This window comes from Danio rerio, chromosome 6 (assembly GCF_049306965.1).
Source record: "Danio rerio strain Tuebingen ecotype United States chromosome 6, GRCz12tu, whole genome shotgun sequence".
Classification (NCBI taxonomy): Eukaryota; Metazoa; Chordata; class Actinopteri; order Cypriniformes; family Danionidae; genus Danio; species Danio rerio.
In genome coordinates, this window is record NC_133181.1 from 45,596,727 (window position 1) to 45,621,045 (window position 24,319).

The window sequence follows — 24,319 nt, forward strand, 5'->3', positions numbered from 1 at the left end:
CCCCCTTGCCTCCCTTTCGTTTGAAATGTAAGACTGGGCTTGAGATGTATCAGAGAAGAGTACAGACAAATGCCTGATTAAGCTCTGAGTACTGGCTGGGAAACTAAAAACACACCACAAGCCAATTGAACTGTTAATGAGGTCCTAAGAGAAATCTCCTCTAGTGCAAAAATCACAGCTCTCGATTCTTTCATTTAACAAATAATTAACAATGCTGGAATATTTTTTGTTGAAGATCTGTGAGAATCAGCTTGTGTTTATTTTTAATTCGTGACATCATTAAGCGGGCTAAATTTTGCTAAAAATCTTGGAAAAAAAAGTGTGCGCGTGTTTCTGTCTCAGATGGGATGGGATTCAAGTAGGTAAGTCACTATATAGTTTACTGTGATGAAAGTATAAAGCAGGTGAGTATGCAGGTAAAGATGATAATCCAAGAGTATGAAGTAGATGACAGAAACCAGTTTATAGTCTATTGCAGGATGTCAATGGATACAGAAAGAGGTGATGAAAACCTGGACTAGATGAGGAACCAAGAAGACACATTCACTAGAAATAAAGACGAGGAAACACTGGAGATCACAGGAGACAAGGAAGATAAGTATATATCTGAGAATATCAACACTAACCGTGTACTGAGGGGTTTGCCCTTTTTGTCTATAGCGACGAGGCCGGATGTCAAGTGAACAGTGTGAAGGGACTTTATAGTGCAGGTGATAATAACGGTGGTGATCTTCAGGTGCATGACTCATTGGTATTCGGGTGATGCTGATCTTGGTGTCTGATTGGGGAAGAACCTGGTCTGACTGTGACAGTTATCTGAAAAAAAAAAAAACATTGACAAAACTTAAAATTGTAAGGCAACTTGCTGCACAGCGCTTTTGAACTAAATTATTTGGATTAAAAGTTAAGTCAACTAAAAAAAAAAGTAGTGCAGAAAGTTGCCTTATGATTTAAAGTTCAGTCAACTAAAATAGTTTGCAGTGTATTAAAAGCTTAACAATTCTGTGGTGATATACAGTTGAAGTCTGTTTTAGCCCCCCTTTAAGTTTTTTTCTTTATTAAATATTTCCCAAATGATGTTTAACAGAGCAAGGTAATTTTCACAGTATGTCTGATAATATTTTTTCTTCTGGAGAAAGTCTTATTAGTTTTATTTTGGCTAGATTAAAAGAAGTTTTTAATTTTTTGAAAAGCATTTTAAGGTCAAAATTATTAGCCCCTTTATATTTTTTCTGTCTACTGAATAAACCATTGCTATACCATAACTTGCCTTGTTACCCTATCCTGTCTAGTTAACGTAATTAAGCCTTTAAATGTCACTTTAAGCTGTATAGAAGTGTCTTGAAAAATATCTAGTGAAATATTATTTACTGTCATTATGACAAAGATAAAATAAATCAGTTATTAGAGATGAGTTATTAAAACTATTATGTTTAGAAATGTGTTGAAAAAATCAGGTGAGCTTATAATTCTGACTTCAACTGTATTTTATGATACAGTATGACTCAACTTTCATTCCCAATATAAAGATTAACCATGGTTTTATCATAGTAAGTGTAGTAACTTTTTTGGAGGCCGAATTAGTTAGTTTCTATAATCTCAGTTGTGCAAATGCAGTGGTAAAATTATGTTGTTTTTTACTATGGTTTAACTACAAGACCCATTTCCGAGTCCTAGGTTGCAGCTGGAAGGGCATCAACATATGCCAGAGTAGTTGGCGGTTCATTCCACTCTGGCGACCCCTGATAAATCAGGCACTAAGCCAATGGAAAATGAATGAATGAGCTACTGAAGGCAGCAAACTCTGATGCCAACACAGAAGAGTTCTTGTGTAAGGAGATAAAAAAAATAAAAATCTGCTCATTTAACTCATTAACTAAATAAAATGAATATGAAGAGATGTTTATCGCTCATGACTATTGGAGAGAAGAAGCCGACTGGACAGGAATTAATGTCGTGTGCATGTTTTGAGCATAGATTATAGCATATAGTGAGGAAAATAAGTATTGAACACGTCACCATTTTTCTCAGAATACATTTTTCTAAAGGTGCTGTTGACTTGAAATTTTCCACAAATGTTGATAACAACCAAAGAAATACAGACTCCATTGTAATTAATCTGACTCCATTAAAGTTGTTTTCATCATTGATAAAGAGAAAGAATCTCAACGCCTTGAAGCAGGCAAAGTTGTTTATTAAGTTACATGTTTAAACATATAGACCAGGGGTGTCAAACTCAATTCCTGGAGGGCCGAAGCCCTGTACAGTTTAGTTCCAACATACTTAACTGTAGGTTTCAAACAAGCCTGAAGGACTCAATTAGTTTGATCAGGTGTGTTTAATTAGGGTGGAACTAAACTGCAGTGCTGCGGCCCTTTTGGAACTGAGTTTGACACCTGTGATATAGACAGTAGAATAAAACAAACTAATATACTGTATAAAGAAACTAGCTGTAACATATGCACTGCTGAGCAACAAAGACAGTGAAACTGCCTTTGTTAGCATATGAGGCTACGCACCGGTGTGCGGGAGATGCAGAAAACCAACCCCCCAAAACCAGCTGAAAATGAAAGCAAATTTGAAGAGATAAAGTGGAGGAGAATATTAACATACTCTCCCCAGACCATGACTCAACAATAGTAAATATATTGTATATAGAAATACAATCAATCAATGTCTCTGTTGATTTCATGACTACAACACTTCAGTCAAAAACTGTCAAATGACAGCAAACCTGACAAAGTTATATAAAGGAAGATCACAAGCAGATTCATTGTATATGGTGAAAGGCATATGGTTATAGATGTGTATTGGAGCTGTGAGGAACGCCAGGAGGACCCATCCCATGCTTGGAATGTCTCATTAGTCCTTCATTAGCATAGAAGGAATAGCATATATGTTGTCAGCTTATTTGTGTAATGAAAAAGTATTGAACACATGAAGAAATGGAGCTGTAAAAAGTTAGTAAAAGCCCTGACAGCAGCTGAAATCTTTCAGTAGTCCTCAGTGGTGTAAAGTAATTAAATACAGAAACTCAAATTACTGTAATTGAGTAGTTTTTCTCAGGAATTGTAATTTACTAAGTAGTTTTATAAATGTGTACTTTCACTTTCTCGAGTACATTTTTAGTGCTGCATCGGTAGTTTTACTCCACTACTTTCCTTCAACCTGCAGTCACTACTTTATTTTTTCTCGTCTAAGGGGATTAGGGAAATCAGTACTGCAAGTCCAATCAAATCACACATAGAGGGTAAATGAACTACCTCAAGACATGGGTGATTTATAATTGCAGCAAACTGTTTGGAGGTATTCAAAGTGTCCAAGAAGATGTCCAACACGCATTGACCCAGAGACTGTTTAGATGCATAATACTGATGGAAAGATGACGGATGTTTACGGTATGATGACCAAAATGGCCTTAAACACCCAGCAGGCACAAGACTTCAACATGATGTCAGACTGACGTTGTACCCCAACATCATGGGGACGTTGCATTTTGCTTGGAAATGAAAATCGGGTTGATGTCAGAACTCAACGTCAGGTCAACGTCAATGTCCAACCTAAAACCAACCAAATATCAATGTCTTATGATGTTACAGCTTGACGTTGTGTGGACGTTACCACTATTGACATTTATCAGACATTGGATTTTGGTTGTCATACCTGATGAATAAAAGTCAGTATTTGACGTCAATATGATGTTGGTTTTAGATGTTGGGTCAACATTGGATTTTGGTCACATTCTAATACAACCTAAAATCAACCAAATATTAACGTCATTTGACATAATTATTGGACATCAAAATAACACTGTCCTTAGACGCTGGCTAGACATTGAACTTTGGTCACCTGACGTCACAACCTAAATCTAACCTAATATTATTAATATTGTGTGCCTGCTGGGCAATAACTATATGCACTACAGAATGTTACGTTTACACACATTCACATATTACCTGTAAACGCATCAGTTTTAACAGTGTAATGCTCACTACTCACTGAAATGGCTAATTTCTACTCATACTCTGAGTAATATTTACAACAGATACTTTTACTCTACTTGCACTACATTTTTAGGCAGGTAATGGTACTTTTACTTGAGTATGATTTATCAGAACTTTTTCCAACACTAGCAGTCCTTCAGTAACCCTCTGCTCTTCGTCAGAGTAAATTATTATTAGCTGCTTCAGTCCAGCATCTACATTATCAGATTATGAAACAAGAGTGGACATTTCAGCAAGACAATGCTCCAAAACACAACCAAGGAAACTCTCAAATGGTTTTAGAGAAAGAAAATCAAGCTGCAGAATGGCCCAGCCAATCACCTGACTTGAATCCAAAAGAAAATACAAATTAAAAATCAGCTTTGATAGACGAGACCCACAGAACCATCAAGATTTTTACACTCAGTTGAAGTCTGTGGAAAACTCACACCTGAGCAGTGCATGTGACTTCATTCTCCAAATGAGAGGCGTCTTTAAGCTGTCATCACCAAAAAAAAGCCTTTTATATAAAGTATTAAACACATTTCAGTAGTTTAGGACTTTCTTCTTTCATTTTTATTACACAAAATTTATTGTTCAGATTTTTTTTTTCATTTTTATGTTTGTATAGTTTGGGTTTTTACTAAAAGCTGTCAACAGCTCCTTTAGAAATATTATTCCCAGGAATAAAAAAACATTTTGTTCAATACTTATTTTCCACGCTGTATGTATGTGGATTATAAAGTAGTTGGTTAGGCTAAAATAAATTATTAAAAAGTAAAGTAAAAAGCTCAGTATACTTTGCGCTAAAGGACGTTGTTAGGTACAGAGCACAGATGGAGTGTCATAGAGAGACAAAGAGGCAGAGACAGGTGCACTCACTGCAGGACGTCACCCAGCTCCACAGTGCGAGTGTGAAACCCCATTGCAACAGAATAAACATCACTCTTGAAAGATGAAACTCTCCGTTGAGAAACACCAAACCCACCCTTTCATCCTCACCCTTTCATCGCAGCAGAGGTTATGTTGACACATGGGTTAGAGAACTCCCTCGCTCCATGCCTCTGTCAACGTCTCTTCTCAGGATCTCTTTTAAAAATCCATTAAACAACAAAAAAAGAAACATCAGGAACCTAAAAAATACACAGACGTGCAATGAAAGACAGAAATCGAATTCTCAAAGGGGAACAGTGATTTGCTTAATGATTTGTTTATTGTTAGTTCTAGTTAACTCACAGTGCTATATCTAATGTGAACTATCATAACTTTGGATTTTAATAGTGGATGTGTAAATGTTGAACTAGGCAGCACAGTGGCTCAGTGGTTAGCACTGCTGCCTCACAGCAAAAAGTTTGGGAGTTTGCATGCGTGTTTGCATGGGTTTTCTCTGGGTGCTGCAGTTTCTCTCACAGTCCAGACATGTGCCATAGGTGAATTGGAGAAACTAAGTTGCCTGTAGTGTATGAGTACATGTGTGAATGTGAGTGTATGGGTGTTTCCCAATATTGGGTTGTGGCTGGAAGTGAATCCGCAGTGAAATACATATGTTGGATTAGTTGGCGGTTCATTACGCTGTGGTGACCCCTGAAAAATAAGGGACTAAGTCAAAGAAAATGAATGAATAAATTAAATGTTAAACTATGGTTATGGTAACTGCTGCACATTATTACCATAGTAAATATATTAATTAACATTAACTAATAAAACCTTAAAGCAGATTATATTGCGCCCCCTGGGGTGATTATATTATATTAGACACAGCGCATTGATTTTATGGCACCAGGTTAAACTTTCTGACACCTTTAAGGCACTCATGTACATCAAAAATAAATACAGGCCACAATTGAACATGGAGGATGGTCTCCGAGTAGGGCTCTTCAAAATTAAATAATGAATAGATTTGAGCCTATTGGTATTTGTGCACCATTCTGTACTAACTAACTTTATATATTCATAATCACCTCAGAGGATATTGGGGGTCGCGATACACTGTTTTTTTGTGGGTAGCAGCCTGAAAGGTTTGGGAACCCCTGCCTTATTGTGGTGTGGCTCATAACATAAAACCCAAACACACATTAATGAAAATAAAGAGAACCATTAATTATTTCCCCCAGAGCTGTATATATTCATAGGGAATAGGGCTACATTACAGCATACAAATATTTCTCTTAAATGCATACTTGCATAAACCTGTCTTTTATTTCTGTGTCCAGCAACCAAACGCACAGCTGTTTAATAGTCCACTTAATAAAGCTACTTACTATTTTTCTTTATGGCACTTAACGCTAATAACCTATTTAAAGTGTTTACAATGCAGGAGCTGCGGTACCTGTGAACTTGAAAGGGAATTGAAAGTGCACCGCTTTTCTCCACTCAGAAGCCCTCAGAAAAGATTAATTGAGGTCTAAAAATGGCTGCTGTGACCGTGTGGGTGATTGGCTTGGTAAACAAGCCTTTTTTCAAAGTAGGACAGTAACTTCATTTGGAAAAAAAGAGACAGATTCTATTTAAAACATCTCTTAGAAAAGCTAGCTGGTCTAAGAACTTCGCATGTGAGATCATTTAAACAGACGTCAACTGTCGTGACATTATTTTATTTTTTTAAATATTTCCTATGTGATGTTTAGCAAAGACATTTTCACAGTATTTCCTACAGTTTTTCTTCAGGAAAAATTATAATCATCAGTTAAATTACAATAAAGATAAAGAAAAAAATATATATATTTAATTACCCAAAGTATATTTACAAATGTGTACAATAAATGCAACATCAGTAAACAAATCAATTGAAAACTGATAGAAGGAAAATAAGCAGTGCCAAATCAAAGAAAGTAACAAATTGAACACTCGCTAACTAATGCCTCCCTCACCTCTGAATAACTAGAGATATATGAAAATACAAAAAACATCTTCGTCACACACCCCTTATTAAACTGCACTCACTGGAAAAAATAAAACATACAAAGAGTAGCACCTGCTTCTGATCTAATGGATTAACAGAGAATTAACTATGTGTGTGTAAAAATGTAAGTCACGTCTCATACTTCACTTTCACATCACTGCATGGATGTTCTGAATAGATGTAAAACTCAACAAAAAAAAAACTCTTAAAGCAAACCAGAGAACAGGACAGGCACACAAGTGTCACACAGAAATACAGAGCAGTGACGAGAGACAAGGATCCCCCCCAGTCTGGTCCGAGTCATCATGAAGTGCTTAAATGACCCCCATCCTCTTTTCATTGGTACACTTGTAAAAACTCCACGAACCAATTGGAACACCTAGATTTTAGAAGAACAGCAGACAGCAAATAAAAACGGAAAGGGGAGGAGGGAACAACAAAGCAACACCCCCAGCCATGTAACATTTATTTAGATTAGCTTGACTAGAATAAAAGCTGTTTTTTTAATAAACAAATCTTAAGATCAATATTTTTAGTCCCCTTAAGAATTTTTTTTTTCAATTGGTTACAAAACAAACCAGTTATTCAATAACTTGAATAATTAACCTAGTTAAGCCTTTAAGTCGCATCTGTAAATATTGGAATGCAAAAATAAAGGATTCTATTATTATTACTAATATTATTATTATTAATTATTATTATTATGTATGCATGTCTGTTCAAATGCACACTGAAAACCCAGAGTGTCCACTTTTGATCCGCTTCAAATTGTGTGTACAGAATCCATTTGGGAAACAGCTTATTTATTTTATGAAGAGCGTCTGACAGCCACATAATGTCACAATCACCAGTGATCTATGCTTGCAGATCGTTTGTATACACATATATGACTAAACTGCATGGACTATAAGACCAGTCATGCACCACACTCACACCTGTTCTGGTTTCCCATTGATTGTTAACACACACATGCAGCTGAAGCTGATCAGAACTGATTACATGGACTTTAAAAGCAGCACAGACACACAGTTCATTGCTGAGTCTTGTTATACTGTCTTCGTGAACATTATGGGATGTTTTTCTTGCCTTGCTTTGCCGTGTTTTAACCTTGCTTTGTTTTGTTCGTTTTATGTTGTCTGCTACCTACTGACCATCTGCCTGTTTATCGACCACGACTCTGGATTGCCTGTATACATCTGTTTGCTCCGAGGTAGACTTGCTTCCCTGACCATTCTCTGCTAATAAACCCTGCATTCGGATCCGCACTTCCTTGACAGCATCCACACTTCACATTTTACTTAAACGGACTGTTTTGAGGTTTGCTTAAAAGGGGCAATGGCGCCTGTAAAGGAAAAAAAGTGAATCCTGCCGTTTTTATATTTATTTCAAAGTGTTTTTATGCCTAAACAAAATGAAAGCACAGAACGGATTCACATTTAAGTAGGGGCGTCGTCAATATGGGTTGCATACAGCAAGGATCGGCTCTTTGATGTTTATTTCCACCCTTCATAGAAAGATTAAAAAAAATAGGTGAAATATGGGAAAATACCTTTACGGGATGATAGCAGGATAGAACATTAAAATACGGGAGAATCTCGGGGAAAGCTAGAGGGTTGTAAGGTATGCTTTAAGTTCCACTTCAAACTTAAATATCTAGTAAAATATGATGTATATTGTCATTATGGCATAAAAAATGTATTAAATATTAAAATTAAGTCATTAAAACTTTGCAATAAACAGTATATAGACAATAACTTTAAAATAATTAAAACACAATGCTAATGCTAAGTTTTCTTTAACCTGAAAAAACCTGAGTTTTCGTAAAGGTCTTTCAGTGGATTCAGGGCTGCTTTTGAGAGTATTTTATTTTGGTAAGCCAAATTGAAGATGTCAGGCAATGCACAGAGGCTTGGCTTCACACACACACTGTGAGGGGAGATTAAATTTTGATTAATTTCTCACAGCTAGAGGTGCCGGCTATGGGCTAGTCTGATGAGCAGTGCTGGTGATCCATGACTCAACAGAGGAAGGTCACTAAAGCTTTAGCTGGCACCGGTCTGACCAGTAATCTTGCGTTTTATTGAACGCTTTCGTTAATAACCGACGTCAAGCTGTTTGCGATTGTTGCTTAAGAAATAGAACATTACGGTGATATACACAATCCAAACAAAGACAGCAAAAAGCCCCACAAACATTTACAATGCAAACAAATATGGAGAATAACTGTAAATATTCACAATGCAAACAAATAGAGAAAAAACGCTGCAGATATTCATAATTCAAACAAATATAGGCTATAAAAACTCTGCAAATATTCAAAATGCAATTAAATGCAAAAACCCACTGCAAATAAACAACAAAAATAAACAAATAAACAAATTAAAAAATGTTTTCTTTCTTTCTTTCTTACGTTTTTCTGCTGCAGTGCTTTGGACCATCGTAGAAAGTAATTTGACTTAAAAAGAAATTAGTCATGTGATTTACTGTACAGTTTTTTAAGATGTATTATTTGGGTAAGGGGTAATATTGGTGCCCACACTCAGATCCAAGTCATTTAATATTGAGTTACAGGTGATTTTACATAATACAGTACTTTTATTTGTTGTAGTGCTTAATGCACTTTTAGGTATTTTAAAGGTATTATAATCCAAACCTTATCAAAATGAACCATAGAGATTTTCACAGTAAAAGTTTAGCAGTTATTGATTATCATTTATCATATTGTTTTCATCAAGTATCACAGTTAAAGAGATGAAATGACAATTTACTCACTATTTAAACACCTTCAAGTGTTTCCAAACCATTAAGAGTTTTGCTATTTTGTTAAACACAAAAGAAGATATTTTGAAACCTGTAACCACTGACTTCAACAGTAGGAAAAACAAACACTTTGTCAATGTCACTGGTCAATGGTTACAGGTTTCTTCAAAATATCTTTCTTTGTGTTCAACAGAAGAAAGAAACTCAAACCGGTTTTAAATAAGTAAAGGGTTAGTAAATGATGACAGAATTACACTTTTTGAGTGAACTATTCTTTTAAACTACATTAAACAAACTAGTAAAATTAAAATAAAGCCGGTTTACAGTGAATTTCGAACAGCTTACACCATCTCCTGACAACATGCAATGCTGCGACACATAAATGATAAAAGACATCTTTTCCATGTTAAAATGAGTTTTTGTCCTAACCATCTGAAACGGCGACACGTGAAATTTATATTTTAGAAATGCTTTCTATTTATGATGTCATAGCAGAACAACAGCCCAAACTACTGTGACAGGGATTACCTCAGGTACAGATTATGTGCTTTATTCAGTGTTAAATGCTACCAGTGTTAGTTTAAATACAATTTTGTTGGGAGTGCTGTGGTCGGTATTTAAATGTTTCTATCATGTTGTGCTGTGATGGGCAAATTACTTGTGGCTGTAATCTTGTGTTGTTGTTTTTAGGACACAGTTGAAGGTGCAGTAGGTGATTTTTTATTTATTTTTTGTTGTTTTTTTTGTGCTGGTTGAAAGTTTCTTCACAGTGCAATAGTAATGATTAAAGTAAAAGATCTAAATGTATTTATATGTAGTTTTATATTCTGGGTAAGACATTAAACAAAAAAATGTTCTAAAAAAAATGTTCAATTAAATATTGTCGGGCCGATAATTCCCATAATTCTAATAAATAGCTGATAAGTATTCTGATAAGTATAATTTTGCACGCTGGGGAAGGATGACACCATGGCTGAAGTGTTTCTTTTAGACAGGTAATGTTCTATTTTAAAAGTATTTTAGCTACACGCAAAGCTGATGTAGATTGTGTTGGTACGAATGGGTTATATGCACAGAAGTGTTGTTCAGCCACTAAAAACTTCCGGTGAAAGATTCGTGTGACTAATTTCAGTTTCATAAGATCTTTTACAGCATCGATAATATTCCGCCTAGCCTGCTTTACTGAGGTAAAGTTGGTTTTATATTCACATTGATTCAATTTTGAACAATGACAACCTGTGACGAGCTCACTGTATTGTTTACTATGCTACTCTGAATATTTAGTCTGATATAGGCATGGGATGATAACCCTTTTCATCGCGGTTGTGCATGCTACCAGCCAATCACCAAGCACACAGTAGTCACTTTAGGACATAGCGTGTGAGAGAGTGAGACTGATGAGTGAGACTGATGAGAGAGTGATGACAAGTTTTGTTTGCTAACTACATAACTGAAAACATGCTAGATATTATACAGTTTTTGTTCAGAATTTTAGTAATATAAAGGACTATAAAGCTTTCTAACTGTTGAATGACATGATCTGTTGTATAATTGTATCATTTTCATAAGGGAATGCAAATACTGACAACATAGCTTTGTAATACTTTAACTATATTGTTTACAATTGTGATGTCATTTTACAAAATAAACAAACTAATCCTATTTTCTCTTATACTATAGGTTAGTGCTGGATTATTGTAAAACAAGTATAATGTACTAAATACAAAAATCTAAGTAAATGTATACAGACAGAACCAAAGGGGATTAAGATATTGGGAATATTGTGGTACAAGAACAGCTTGCAACAACACTTTTTATTTTAAGAAACTTCATGTAGTCTATTTGAAATAAACCCAGCAGAATCCATTTAAATTCCACTAGGCTTAAAAATATATTTGCTCTCAAATAGCAGTACATTCTGTACATGTCAGGTTCCTTTGTGGATGCATGCAGGAAGGATTATGACAGATGCTATCATGGTTAATTTGCGATCAGTATTCAGTCACTTCACACAGAAGCTGTTTTTTTCTCACACCTCTGAAGGTGTAAAACAGGGTGTTTTTTGCAGCTCTGTGCCTGCAGGGATTTGACCTTGTCAGTGATATTTCTGTCTGAGTGCCTGGAGGCATCGCAGAGACGCCACTGCCAGTTTTGGCAGGTAGAGAAATGGCGGGTTTCTGCAGAAACAGGGCCTCCGGGAGGAAACCAACAGCACATTCCTGCAGACTGAATTCAGAGCAGCTGCACACACACTGCTGTCTTAATGTAGAGTTGGTCATCTGAATTAAATGTGCTTCAGATATTTCAGTCCATTTCTGCATTAGTCACTAAGTATGACATTTAAATGTGGAAAAAAAAAAAAAGTTTAAAAAAATATTATATTTAGACACCTAAGGTAATAAGCAAATGCTTGTGCTATAGCATCACTACTACTATACTATACTACTACTACTACTACTATCACAACTATTACTACTAATATAATAATAATAATAATAATAATAATAATAATAATACATTTATTAATTAAATCTATTTCTAAATTTTTATCTTACAAAATAAAGAATAAAAGTACAAAACACACCTTAGTTAATGAGCAGAAATACTTGCTTGCATCAAAAAAGTATTATTATTATTATTATTGTTATTATTACAACCACAGAAATTATACATAATGAATAATATTTTTTCCTAATTACACATTAAGTACTTCTCATTACAGTTTCATTTTAATTATTATTTATTGATTATCAATTGATTATGTATTGAATTGTATTTTATTACACATATTAACTTTTCAACATACCTTTTCAATGTCATATTTTTGTAAAAAAAAAAAAATCCCTTTAGCGAAAAAGATGAGGTGTTTTAATTAAAAATTATTAGTTAATTTCACAAGCAACAATAAAGACAGTGATCAACACTGAATTAACATCACATGTTGAAATGAACTCTACTGATCTTTCTATAATGTGCATAGTAATATATACACTTTCTTTTACAGTGTAGCTCTGTTTGAACTACACAGAATTTTTATGCTTTGTAAAAAGAAATACAGTTGAAGTCAGAATTATTAACCCCCCTGAATTATTAGCCTCCCTGTTTATTGTTTTCACCAATTTTCGTTTAACAGAGAGCAGATTTTTTCAACACATTTCTGAACATAATAGTTTTAATAACTCATTTCTAATAACTGATTTATTTTATCTTTGCCATGATGACAGTAAATAATATTTCACTAGATATTTTTTAAGACACTTCTATACAGCTTAAAGTGACATTTAAAGGCTTAACTAGGTTAATTAGATTATAGGCAGGTTAGGGTAATTGGGCAAGTTATTGTAAAACAATGATTTGTCCTGTAGACTATCAGAAAAATATATATCTTAAAGGGGCTAATAATATTGACCTTAAAATGCTTTTCAAAAAATGTTAAACTGCCTTTATTCTAGCTGAAATTATACAAAAAAAGACTTTCTCCAGAAGAAAAAATATTATCAGACATACTATAAAAATTTCCTGGCTCTGTTACACATCATCTGGGAAATATTTAAAAAAGAAAAAAAAAAAAATCAAAGGGGGGCTAATAATTCTGACTTCAACTGTATGTAATTTTAGACCTTAAGATTAAGACCCAAACTCTGCTCGAACAATCCATGACATTTAGTGACATTTTGAGTGTCCTTTTCTCCACTACCCTTTCAAAAGTGTCAGGACTTTTTTAATATTTACAAAATAAAGTTCCATCTCTCCAGCTCATACCTTTGCTCACTTCCCGTCGTTTACATTCTTAAAGGCAGTGGCTACAATCTCAACAGAGCTCAAGTACTGCAGCTCCACCTCAAGCAAGCAGATATCTTCATTCATATGAGCCAATTTACTTAAGAGATCCCAGCAGACAGCAGCCGGGCCACAATAAATGGAGCGTCCTAATGGAAAAATCTTGTTGAGGAGCGTGAAAGGTCATTTCATCTATTCCAGCACTAGCGAACCATCTCTTATGCTCTTTAACCAGCAGCGGTGACTGCGATGACCTATTAGCATGAGGCAGATGCACACACTTCATTCAGGCTGTCCTCATGTCATAATTTGATATTAGTGTTTATTGCTGTAACGCTTAGACTCCAATCAATGTACTACTTGGGTGGTAGGGATTGCTAATTGGTGGAGGAGCCTTACATTTTTGTGACAATTAGCACCAAAATTAGCAAATTTTAGATTGTGAATGTGACGGACATGGCTGGGATTTGCTTATCGGCTTGTTAAGTGGTGACGTATGTAATACTATTTCCAGGTCCAAGCCACCATTCATTTGAGTTGAGAAATTATTTGATTATGATCACTTTTTATTCATATCACTCATTAAAGTTAATTTTACATAAAGTCATAGTGTACGCAACAATCTCTGGGCTTGCTGCATAACAAATACCAAAATTGTTGCAATTTATAAAAAAATGAATCACTTTCTGGCCATCAGATATTAGGCATGGACATATACATTGCGATTGTGATTTTCGAAAGAATTAAATCGCTTTGTAAACGTTTATTATTACCATTTCATGAGTCTCCCCATTCAGTTGAATAGAGCGCTTGGACCCGGAAGCCGCTTCGTGTAACGTCTTAACAAGCGGATTGTGAAGGTGATCTTTGAAAGGTGAGTTTTTAGTTTATTTTATAACCCAGGCTCATTGCGGATTCATATCCAGGCCAACATTTCTGGTGACAGCGAAATACATAACCAGAGGTACGTCTGAAATAAATAAAAAAATTCTCAAAAAAAATTCTCTCTCATTATTCTGGCATTTAGCGAATGTAAATCATTTAGTATGATTTACCATCAAACATTTTTTCTAAATGGTTATGTTCCTTTTTTAGATTATATGTAAACTTCAGGTTTCAACTGTATGTATGTATATGTATATATATATGTATATATATATGTATATATATATATATATACACATACACACACAGTATAAAAATATCTAAAACTCTTAATGGGGAATAAATATTATACATTTTTGGCTGAAATATCCCTTTGATTAGCAGAATTTAATTAACACAAAAAAGTGGGTAATCTACAAGTCAGCTAGAGTGTGCTTGAGGATTCAGATCAAATCATGCTACACTTGTGTTTCTTCAAATTGGCCTTTTAAAAAGAAAATCGATGCGGTGTGTCAGATCAATACAGGGAATTCCCTGAGGAGTTTTCACAGCCTGATGTTTTCAGAAACATCTATACTTTTTGCCAGCACCGAGGAGCAACAACCTGGATGACGTGTCAATTAGATTTTTTTTCATTCAAGACCTGATGGTAGTCTACATTATAGCAAAACTTATGGGTCAATGGTTTCTTCGACAGCTACTACTAATGCAGCACTCCTGATTGATTTCTTTTAGCTTGCATAAATATCAAAAAATGCAACAATGTAATTTAATGCCATATATATAAAACATAACATACTGTGTTTATTATTTTATTTATTTGATTATTTTAGGTCCAATATTGTTTGGTATTTGCCCTGTGATTCAGCGTATCCAAGTCTAACTATGCATCGCACCCTGTCAGTATATGAGCGCATTTGGCATGAAGTCAAGGCTAGCTGACAGAAAGCAATTAAATACCTGAAGAGCCCAAGGAGGAACCTCCTCCACTTTAATTCTCTGGCAAATCCTGAGCTCTGCGTGTGGGTGATTCTTAATTATTCCTCCGAGTCTCTTTCACCTGCCTCGCTGTATTGAGTCTCCTGCAATCTTTCAGTCTTGGCCAGTGAAAATGGTATAGGTTAAATCCCTGAAGATGCAAAAGAGCTTCATTAGACAGACGTAATGTTCTCTCTGTGATGACATGAACTGGTAATTGCTCATAAAAGTTTCTTTGGTCAGGAAGATCCAGTATTGAAGAGGTATAGTCTCAACTTTATAGTTAAGTTATTTGACTGATTAAATTGACTATTTTTTCTTATTTGCGATCATGGTATAATGCCTGTACATTGTTTAAATGATTGCATATCTGTTTACCAATGCAATCTAATGGCAATTTGTGGCTAATTCGGATGATCTCATTCGTACAACTTTGTATGATCTGCTCATCCCCCAATGATGGTTGGGTTTGAGGGAGGGGTTGGGTGCCACACCTCCTTTTTAAAATCTTACTTTTTTGTTTGACTGAACTATGAATTTGTATAAATTAGCCACTAAACTGACAAAACGCAAGTTTCCTCATGAGATCATGCAGGCTAATTAGTATTAATTTTATGATCTCATTCTTACATTTTAGTATGATTTGGTCATCCAAATGAGGGGTAGGGGTCAGGACTGACCCTGTAGGGAAGAGGGGAGACGAAGCATTTTTCATAAAAACCTCATTTTAAATGATAATGTTTTTAGCATAAATATAAATATGTATATAAATAGCGAAGCAAAGGCCATGGTTGTCTGTGCACGGATTTGCGTACTTGTGGTGACCAGACGGTCTCTATATCAGAAATGAGATGCTGCGAACTTGAGTTGTGAGTTGATCATATTCATACTTGTCAACATTGGGATGCGAAAATAAGGGATATGCCCACCATAATAGTGCATTCCCCCAAGTTATCAATCTCATTAGCCGTTTCTCCACTGTATAACTTACACATTCTGATTAAAGAGCAACAAATGAATCTCTCATTTATTAAGATTTTTTTTATTACATTAAATAAGAGGTGTCACTTTAAAAATGCACAAATAACGTTATAATGAAAGCATTTGAATGCTTTCCTTTCTTTTTAATGCTCATTTAAGATAAAATTAGTTCTGTTTGGAAAAAAACCCACCAGGATCGATATCTTTATATGATATTATTATTAATCGTGTATAGGTCTGTTTAAACACGCATCCAAAAGCCAGACTTTCTCTTCACTTCAAATCGCGTGTACGCGTTTTTAAAGAGCCCATATTATACATGAAATAAGGTCATATCTTGGTTGTAAGGGTCTCCAACAACAGTCTAATATGCATGCAAGGTCAAAAAACACTTTCATGGTCTTATAATCAGCATTTATTTTTATCTAATTATCCCAGCGACTCCTGTATGAATCGTCCAGTGATTCATTTGTTCCCAAACCCCTCCTTAGCGCGAAGCTAATCTGCGCTGATTGGACCGATGACAGTCTGTCGCGATTGGTCGACTGCCTTCAGTCAGAGAGGGAAATGGCCAATAGCTAATCAGCAATTTAAAAAGTAATCACAGTTCATACACGCTCGATAGTGTAGGCGTGGACTTTAGCTGCCACACTATGGCGAGTGGATAGTGCCACGGATAACCGAACGAAGGAGACAGTCGTGTACTCGCCATACCACACACACACAAAAACACACACACCTCCGGATGACAACGCTCCCGCTTCAGCCCGCACCCGCCAGGTTTTAGCCTGAGAACCCGCTCCGTTTTCTGCCCGCCGCGCCCGGTCCCGCTAGAGCGGAGAACACAACCAAATGTCACCCAGTATACAGTCCAGACAGCCAAGCTGTCTGTATAAAAACACACACACAACACAAAGTACACAAAGCTCGTTCGTTCGTTCGCTCTCTCTCTCGCTCTCTCTCTCTCTCTCTCTCCCCGCGCCAGATTTCTGCGGCGCGGGAATACATTTCCGAATAAATCGCGGGAGCAGAACTCTAGCACGGAGCTCCATAAACAAACAGCACGCGTCGCGTTTTTAACGTGACTTTGCACGCGATAAGATAATATATCCAGTTAACCTGATACAGTACACGCGGTTACAAGTAACAAATCACAACTAAATACATTTGCAAGCTAGAGTAAACGAGGCAACAACTTTAACCGCACGTACTTACACTTGAGAAATGTAGGAAGAAACCCATCCTGACGTCCATCAGTTACTCTTTACTGATCCTTCCTTTAACAAACTCAGATGAAGTATTCTTTGTAGCATGTAGCTTCCAGAAGTTTCCAACTGCTTGGTTATAATGCTGATGTTTCATCTTTGGGTAGAGACTCAATATATCCATCTGCAGTGTGACTTCAATCGACCGGCATGTTTGTGTGCGTGTGTTTGTGGGTGTGCGTGTGTTTGTGGGTGTGTGTGTGTGTGTGTCTGGGTTACTGCGTCAGAGGGCGGGGCCTCAGGTTTGAAATCTCCCGGGTTTGCGCGTGCACGTGAAAAACTTTGTTTCGTTCGTACGTCATGGCGAAACACCTAATGAGTCGGTATCAAGGCGACTCGTTTGAAGCACTATGATTCGACTCTTTTATAGATGAATCAACAGTTTTAAACACTGTATTCTTACAGATTTAAGCCTTAGCTGGATACTTCACTTTACTTAGAGCTGTGTTACACACTACATGGAGGGGAATTTTCAAAAACCCATAATATGGGCTCTTTAATATTTATTTATAAGTGTTTTCATTCCTAAACAAAGCGAAAGCACAGAAGACTCACGTTTTAGAGCAAGGGGCGACCCCTGGTGGTTCGGCAGTATGGGTAGCGTATAGGGAGGCTCAGCTGTTCAGAGAAAGACTGAAAATACGGGAGAAATACGGGAAAATACCTTTACGGGATGATAGCGGGATAGAATAGTAAAATACGGGAGAATCCAGGGAAAAACGGGAGGGCTGACAGGTATGTTATAAGTTTAATAAAATTATGTTTTTTTTATGCAAATAAAATCAATTTTAGCGAGAAAACGGCTCGCACTACTAGCGGGGCCCCTAGTGATTGTGGGGATTTAAGCAGCTGCTTAGTTCACTTATGGGAAGGGCCGGCTCTGGATTATAGCTGCAGTTTGTGAACAAGCCTCCTTTCTAAAATCTTACATTTTCATATGGATGAAATCATACAAATTCCTACAAATTAGTGATTTTTCTGCCAAAACGTATAATAGTTACGTTTCCTTGTGAGATCGGGTTGACTTACACTGTATAAAATTTATGAAAAAGTCAACACAAAATATTTGTATCTTGCTTTAACTTATTTTAATTAGTCAATCTGGTTTCAATTCAATTTAATTGAATTTTAAACGTTTAAATTAATATTTTCAGTCAGTTTGATTGATGCAAGTTGAGATGACTAGAAACATTCATTTGATTTAACTAATAAATTTAAGGCAGCAAGATTTGTAATAGTGTCTAAGTAATTCTATGGACTTTAATATTGAGTCATAACAAATATTAAAAAGAATCTGTATGTCAAGACTAAACAATAAAAATCAAATATCCTATTGAAAGTACAGTAATGAGGCATTGAATCAAACTTTAATATAGGGAATAAAGGCATAACCAAATGCATACAATGTGGGAAGAAGAGCCCAAAGGCAAGAAACTGATTTGTACAATTTAAGACATTGACAGAAAGTGCTTTCTCAGTCAGAAATAGTGATAAGAGATGAGAATTTCCCTCACAATAATTAAAATAAACTCATAAAACTGATTGTATTCTCTCCGCTGGATTTGTGAATGAGTTTTATCTTTTTCTCTGAGATTCAAGAAATATTCACTATCTGAACCATTAAATCTTATCAAAGACTGCACAGTCATTTCATTTCAGAAATGCACATTCTTGTTTTAAATCTGTCAGCGCACTGATGTCAATTAGACTGTCAGTGAGATTTTAAGAAGAATTTTAAGAAGTCTCTCTTCATCATATTCTCTGTTCACTCTATGCACTCAGTGTGAATTACAGGGAGGTTTAACACTCGATCTCCCCTGATGGACATCAAAACAATATGTTTGGTAGGGGTCAGTCCTTTAATACTGATAAATATTTAACTCTGATATGTATTTTAAATAATAATGTTTATAATTAAAATAATAGATGGGGCGGCAAGGTGGCCCAGTGGTTAGCACTGTCGGCTCACATCAAAAAGGTCACTGGTTCGAGTCCCGTGTTTATTTTTGGATTTCCTCACAGTCCAAGCACATGCGGTACAGGTGAATTTAATAAACTAAATTGGCCGTAGTGTATGAGTGTGAATGAGTGTGTATGGGCAGGGGTGTATGGGTAAAGTAACTAGATACAAATATACATTTGAACACCCCAAAAAACCATTGTAAAAGCATAATCGCGGCAATCAGTCTATTCTAGGAAAATGTCTGAAATAGGAAGATCTAAAGCACCGATAGACATTGTGTTCACAAGACTGTTTTCTCGTAAAATAGTTGTTTGTCTCTATATTTAGATGGAAAGTAAAGTCAAATTGGATGCATAAAAACGTTTGTAGTTTGACCTATACAGTAATATCTTAAATAGCTAATCAGAGAATACTGTAGGTCAAAATACACTAGATATCCCTCAAAATACTGAAACTTAAATACCTTGTACTAATAAATTAGATGTAATTAAAAATAAATGTACAAATGACTGAACATCTACTACACAAACTAATGGAAAAAGTAGACACTTTTCAAAAGATACATATTTGTACCCAAAGAGTCCACAGTGGTACCTCAAAGGTGCATATTAGTGCCCAAATGTTCCTAAAAAGTATCTTTGAGGTACCATTATGGACCCTAGAGGTACTATGGCTCCAAAATACCGCCGGTGTCACTGTAGTTTGTAAATGATAGCATCGTCATTAAAGGTCTGTCTACAATACATAACGTTGCATGTGGAAAAGTCACTAAATGCTCACATGTTTTTGCAACAATAGACCATTTTATTTTAATAAGGTTGCAAAACCTTGCACGCTTCATGGTAGCATATTGCATAATTTCTGATGCTTCAGTTCGAACTGAATCCGTTCATTTCTGCTCCTTTAAATAGGATTTAATAGCTACAACACTTTGGATAACTTTAGATTCCTATCTGATAAGACTGAAAAAAAACTTTAGATGAAAAACCTAAAATAGCAACAGGAAACATTAACGATTTTTGACCACTTCATTCAGCCTAATTTTGTTTAAAAAATGCTCCTTTATAACAAATTTCGTTTGGTATAATTTGTATCTTTATTTTGTTGGTATGAATACATTGTATGTGAGGAGACTTGCAAATACTTTTTTCTTTAAAATATAGTATTTCTGACATTTTTCTGTATTTGATGGATTTGAGTTAAACATTACAGTATCGCAATACATCAAGATACATGTGCAGGTAATAGTATCGTGACATGAATTAATGGTATCACAACAACTCTACTAGTGACTGTCCTGTGCTGCTTTCATCTCATCTCACAAACCAATAAAAGGATTCTCTCAGACAAAGGCGGATATTAAAATGAATTATTGGTTGTGGTCATAATTTCCTATTGGAGCATTACAGAATGCCACTCAAACAGCAGTGTTTCAGTGTGTTTTGGGGAATTCTTTAGATTTGCTACTCTCTTTTGCTAATTCAGAAACCGATGCCTGTGTATATTAGCAAGAGACCTGGCATTTGGCTGATTAAAACCAAGCTGAAGATTCTGGGCTGCATGTGCCAGTTGAGACCGGTTAATTAATGGCATTACCCCATAACTGAAAGCCTTTTCTTTTTCTGATTAATTTGCTCTCTTCCTCTCATTTTGTGACTCCATATGCCTGCATCTAGTGTCAGCAACATTATATAACTATAAAGTAACATATTTATCAAAGCAATATAAAAAATAATATACATAAGCATCATAACATGTCAGGTGATTTATCAGTAACTTTGATGATTGATTTGTCCTTGAGGACTTTGTGCCTATAGCTTAGAAAGGAAAGAGGACAACACTTTAAAGGTGCCATAATAAAAGTTACTGCATTGGTTTAATAAGTTAAATTGTTCGCTGATATCTACATTTATAGCTTTGGTAAGTAAAAAAATATATATATCCAAAAACGGGGTTTTAAGCTCATTTATTACTCCATAAAATACCCATAGAATCAAAAGGTCCATGATTGACCATATACTGTATGGCTCTTGTTGTGAATATTAATAAGCCCAGCTTTGACATGCCGATCAGAGACACACACACACACACACACACACACACACACACACAACATAATGTAAGCTGAACATGGATAAATGTAAACCAAATACTATGTTGACCTATTTTGCTCACCAGATCTGTTGTGGATAAAGGCTAGATTATAATTAAACTTGATAGAGATGTATGGCGTTGTATTCTAAAACTATAGTCAAAGAAAATACAGCCAGGAATCAATATCAACCTCTGCATGAACAGATGATTTAACATGATTTAGCAGTTTACACGAGTTTGTTGAAATTGTTGATACGCATCAAATTTCACAATAAACAGGCCAAATTAACAGAAGATGAAGCTAAACATACCTTATGCATTTTCAGAGTGGAGATTAATGAATGTGTAATCTGTAAATCTAGCATGTTTCGTCCTGACGCCAGTTTGAAATATGCCTCGTGCTGTCCTTGCCCAGTAACGCGCAGTATGCAATTTGGCGATCGTGTTTTCAAAATAAAAGTCCCACATGCATAGTAAGTGAAATGTACGCTTGAAATAACCAAGAGAGAAAATTTGTTGTCTCACTAGAAAACGATGTTGCTTTATAAACACCATAGATATTTACATCATAGATATTTATATGTGATTCGTCTACCCTGTTGTTGTCTATTGGAAGGAATGTGCCATTTTAGTACAGGGTAGCGCTTCTTTGAAATGAATATGGGACCAAGGTGCAGTGGAGGACTGGCCATCCAGAGCCAGAGATATATACACCTATATACTCATATGTATGAACGGGAGATTTCCCCCGGTCACGATGCAAATATTTTTTAAAATTACAAAAATTATAATTTTCCTTTCCTAATCACATTTCTACATCGATCGCATGGGCATTGCTGACAAAGAGTGTGTGTTTGTGTGCATGGAAATGTATTATCCTCCCTACCTGTTAAATTTGATCTAATCCGTGTCCTGAAACACACCCCCTCTCCTGCTTTCACTTCTCATTCTAACTAAGGGAGCGATTTGTTTTTGAATGAATCTTCGTTATGAACGACTCGTTCTCTGCTCCGACAATAATACAATAGCTTTCTGGCACTGCAGCGTCTGGTCATATTGTTGTCATATTTAATTTACATTGTTTGCTGATTTTATTCAAACAAACTAGCATAAGCCTGGTATTTAATGCGAGTTGGTGCTACTTTCTTTATGGTCAGTGCAGTAAGTGACTGTATTATCATCAATACTTGTTTAGCACAAAGGTTCATAACATACAAAAACGTAAAAAAACGAAATCTTACCTATGAAATGTTCTGCCTTTGTGCTTTGCTTTCTTTGTTTGCTCGTTACTAAACCCGTATACAGTGTTAAAGTCCAGCATCATCAAATTGGCTTTAGTCTTGACTAGTGAGGTTGAATGACATCTGTCCTGGGAGCACTGTACAAATGTGGTGACGCATGCTCAGGGTCCATATGTGATATCTAGTGTATATGTCTATGATCAAACACAGCACAAGGCATGCATATTAATCATCTCAGAGTTTTTTTATTATCTCAGAGCTTGATGACATGGCTGCTCGTCAGGTCCGGATGAACAACCCAAATGGGGCACATGCACCTGGACTTTTATTTTCAGTCAGCCACCTCCAGGGCATCCGGTTATTGTCATCCCATACAAAATTGCCATGTGTAAGGTCTGATTTCATTAAAAAACAGTGCTCTTTACTGAGATACGATATAAAGTGGGTATCAGACCAAACAAGAAGCCCTGCATTAAATTATATTTTTCCACGCCATGTCTTTAAAACATGGAAATTAATTTTACACCAGTATTTTCAAAAGAATTTCTTCACTCACCTGCTGCTAATGACGACGCCTGCATTTAAACGCTCTTTCAACTCTTTTTACGCTTTAACAACCAAATGAATGCTTAAAGGGCACATAGTTTACCCCTTTTTATGATTTAATATTAATATTATGGTTCTTCTGGGTATGCCAGTTTAGGTTCAATTCAACATACAGTTCAGATGTTTTTATTATAATGTGTTCAAACGTGTCATGTTGGGGGCGTGTACACAGCTCACTGTTTTAGGGGCGTGCTGCTTCACATGAAAATTAGTTTCGGCTTCCCACTCAACGTAACAAGGGGGCGGAGCCAAGGGCTCCCACGCTCTGTATTTACAACAGACAGAGAGAAGCTAAGCTATCATCAGCAATCAGCCATACATGTAAAACTTGGACACAGACCAAGCAGATAGATACAAAATCATTTGTGACTCTGTATAGTTTTACAGTCAACTGTGTGCTAGTTTCAAGTGCCGAGCCTGTACACCGAGCCTAATAATCAACCACACTGAATAAACTTTGACTGAGGCACCGCTGATGTGCCACTCGAAGCCACGACACGGCAAACCAGACACTCTCAGTGGCGTGGTAGAAACATGAAGTGTCCCAAATCGTTGCGCCATGCAGCACCATGCATTCTAGAACTCCAAACACAGGCCTCCACCAGGGCAAACACAACGGCGGCCAGCTGCCAACCCGATGCGTCGCCACGTGCACCCCGACAGAAACCCACGCCCAGAACTCCGAAATACATGGCCCTGCGCCATGCAGAGAGGCGCTTCTTGCAGGCACGATAGTTATTTTATTTCCAATGGAGATACGCGCACACAAGGCAACACGCTTGCACTTTTCCAGCTACACCTAAGATCACAGGGAGCTTCTGTGTTAACGAGAAATGCAAATGGCTGAAGTTTAAAGTAGATGCAATTAAAAAGTACACGTT

The 24,319-nt window shown here is 36.1% G+C and overlaps 1 protein-coding gene across 46 annotated transcripts in view; it reads right to left on the minus strand.

Moving 5' to 3' along the window:
- glyctk (glycerate kinase) overlaps positions 1 to 24,319 on the minus strand; it is a 182,673-nt gene that overhangs the window by 31,273 nt on the left and 127,081 nt on the right. For 8 of the 46 annotated variants that reach the window (XM_073953262.1, XM_073953263.1, XM_073953247.1 and 5 more), the window contains 3 exons: positions 15,271 to 15,439; positions 4,986 to 5,116; positions 627 to 816 (listed from right to left, as the gene is read on the minus strand). The exons of 6 other annotated variants lie outside the window; for them this stretch is intronic. The gene's annotated coding sequence lies outside the window, so the exon portion shown is untranslated. Of the gene's footprint in view, positions 1 to 626; positions 817 to 4,971; positions 5,117 to 15,270; positions 15,440 to 17,008; positions 17,100 to 21,902; positions 22,022 to 24,319 lie in introns of those variants that run through there. 32 more of the 46 variants (XM_073953266.1, XM_073953254.1, XM_073953255.1 and 29 more) reach the window with 21 other exon arrangements.